Genomic DNA, 2,876 nt, shown 5'->3' with positions numbered 1-2,876 from the left:
AGATCTGCTCCTTTGTCTAGGACAGGTGGTGGGTACGGGGTGGCTTATTGCATCATGATTTAAAAAAAAAATTATATACTGTATAGCTACTATTTTTGTATCTACTCAGTATTTAATAAAAAACTTTTTAAAACGCGGCCTAGACTTGCGTGAACAGCATGTTACCATTTGTATAGAAAAGGGGACACACACACATGCACACATACACACACACACTTATGTTGGGTTTGAATGGTTGCTGTTTTATTCAACTCATATATCATAGCCCTGGCCAGTATGACTCAGTTGGTTGGGCACCATCCTGTAAACCAAAAGGTTGTCAGTTCGATTCCTGGTCAGGGAACATGCCTGGATTGTGGATTCGGTCCCCGGTTGGGGCATGTACAAGAGGCAACTGATCAATGATTCTCTCTCACATCAATGATTTTTTTTCCTCTCTCCCTTCCTTCCCCTCTCTCGAGAATCAATAAAAGAATTTAAAAAGTTGGAGTTTCAAATCATCGTCAGCAGCAAAAAAGCATACAAAATATGCCAGATAAATGAATTTTAATCCTCATCTTCCTCCACTTCTTTATCCTGCTTAATCTATAAGTAACACAATTTGTAACTCTCTGCTGTTGGCAACTACATGCAACCAATCACGTAGCTTCTTCTTCTTCAAATATTGTTTGGCGAGATATATCCAATACCTTTTGGAGAAAGTCCCCTCAGAAGTTACAATGATCTGCTTTTGCTCCTTTCAATGGTTATAACCCCTTCACCAGGATCCCCAGCTTTTCCATTCACTTTGTTTCCTGAGGAAACTGCTCAAGATCAGCAGCACCCATAATTCCATCTTCTACAAGGTGGCGCAGTTAAGGGGAAACTTCAGAGCCCACTTCGGTCTTCACCCTCCTCGCCAGAAGCTTTCTCACGGGCGCCGTGGTGGCGGCGGAGGCAGGAAGGCCTCCTCTGCTGGCACTAAAGTATCTCTGGAAAGTTACATATGCAACTGGTAAAACTGGTGGCCTGTGGGAAGAAACTGGGAGGCTGGGGACAAGGAGGGAAATGTGCCTGAATTTTTAAAAATTTAAGTCACATAAACAATTGAAATAAAGAAATAATAAATTTCAAGACAGGGAGGGACTGAGAGGGAGACCGGAAGGGGAAAGTGGAAGGGAAGGGAGGGCCAAGGGTGGGACAGGAGGGCTGGTAGGCTCTGGCCGCCAAAACCTCGCTTTGCCCAGACCCACGTGGAGCTAGAAGGCCCACCAGCCACCCAGGAAAGCCTGTGTCCTCATCTCACACTTGGGGCCCAGCCCCAGACCCTGCCCTTGCACTTGAGGATGGAGCTGGCTTCAAAGAGTTGCCTGCGTGAACTCTGGCTCTGTAATCTTTTGTTTCTAGAGCTTTGTTCCCAGGCAAGCCTCCCTTGGGTCTGTTTTCCTGACCCGGCCTTCTTATCTCAGACCTTCACCCAACTGGTGACCTGAGCAATTCCTTTGAAGTTACTTCAGAGTCTTCTGGGCCCTCATCCTCGATGACTGAAATGTGTCTGTGTCGCCAGGGCCAGCCAACAGCCAATGGGCCCTTTTATCCCCTTCTTAATTCCCCCTCCAGGACTCAGGGTCATTTGTGATACTGCCCCATCAAAACCTGCTTGCATATTCTTTATTCACACTGGAATATCAGTAATTCAAAAGAAGGCAGGGTCAAAGGCAGGTCCCTAAGGATCATGGCCTTGAGAGGTAGAGGTGTGAAGCGCTAATGGAATTTCAGGCTTCAGCCAGTGGGCAAGGAAGGGTTTGGACTCAATGTGCAGGGAGCGCCTTCCGCCCCGCTTGTACTTAGGGTGCTTGAGGACGAAGCGGCAGCTTGGGCTGAGAAGAGAGTGGGACCCTGAGGCCGGGCTCAGAACCCCAAGTCCAATGGCCAGAGATGAGGAGACAGGACTGGGAGGGCTGTGTTACTCTGGACTAAGAGCCACCTTATTCCCGAAAGAGCCAATGCAGGGCCCTGCAGGCACCAGGGTACAGAGGCAGGTGCTCAGGGGACAGCACTGCACGGCCAGGACAGGGGCAGCTCTCCCACCCCGCCCCTCCCCTCAGTGGGGGGCTCCCCCGTTGGAAAGCACCTTGGTGGTTCAAAACTTCCCTCAGGAGCAAGTAGTATTATAGAGGAAGAGAGAAACCTTGCTGTATAATGGAGCTTTAGCGGAAGCCATTCAGCAAGCAGGTCTGGAGCAAACGCCATGAACTGACTATACTAAGCGTTGGAGAGAATGTGGAGCAGCCAGACTCTCATACCTGGCTGTGGGGATGTAAACTGCACAGGCAATGGAAAACCATTCGCTAGAGTCTGCTATAGCTGAACAGCTGTCCCCATGACCTAGCAATTCTGCTCCTGGGGATATACTGAAGAGAAATAAGCACTGGGTCCACCGAATGACAGGTACGAGAATGTTCTCAGCAGTGTTATTCATGATAGCCCCAAACCAGGTTGGTTAAATGAACTCCAGTGCGTTTATATAGTGGAATACTACCCAGCAATAACAAAAACCAAACTGTAGTGGCATGCAAAACGGGGAAGTTGTTCAGAGGCATACTGCTCAAGGGAAGAAGCCAGACGCAAAAGAGCACACACCGTATGATCCCACTTGTATGGGAGTCAAGAGCAGGCAACTCTGCTCTGTTACTCTAGAAGTCTAGATGGCCGTTACCCTTGGAGGGGGGCCGGTGACGGAGAGGAAACATGGGGACCTCTCTAGGGCACCAGAAGTGTTCCGTATTTTGATCTCGGTGGTGGTTTCATGGATGGCTACACATGTAAAAATTTATGGAGATTAAACTTAAGGTTTATGTATCTTAATTACTATATGTAAAGTTGTATCTAAAACA

The 2,876-nt window shown here is 48.2% G+C and overlaps 1 pseudogene; it reads right to left on the bottom strand.

Annotated features, from left to right (window-relative positions):
* Positions 1-546: 546 nt before the first annotated feature.
* Positions 547-1,514, bottom strand: LOC129067945 (60S ribosomal protein L22-like; annotated as a pseudogene).
* Between the last annotated feature and the right edge of the window lie 1,362 nt (positions 1,515-2,876).

The sequence above is a fragment of the Pteronotus mesoamericanus genome, unplaced genomic scaffold (genome assembly GCF_021234165.1).
Source record: "Pteronotus mesoamericanus isolate MK-2021 breed Mesoamerican mustached bat unplaced genomic scaffold, CSHL_Meso_final contig_20, whole genome shotgun sequence".
Taxonomy (NCBI): domain Eukaryota; kingdom Metazoa; phylum Chordata; class Mammalia; order Chiroptera; family Mormoopidae; genus Pteronotus; species Pteronotus mesoamericanus.
The sequence above is the reverse complement of the archived record's forward strand: the minus strand, read 5'-3'. Positions and strand labels throughout refer to the sequence as shown.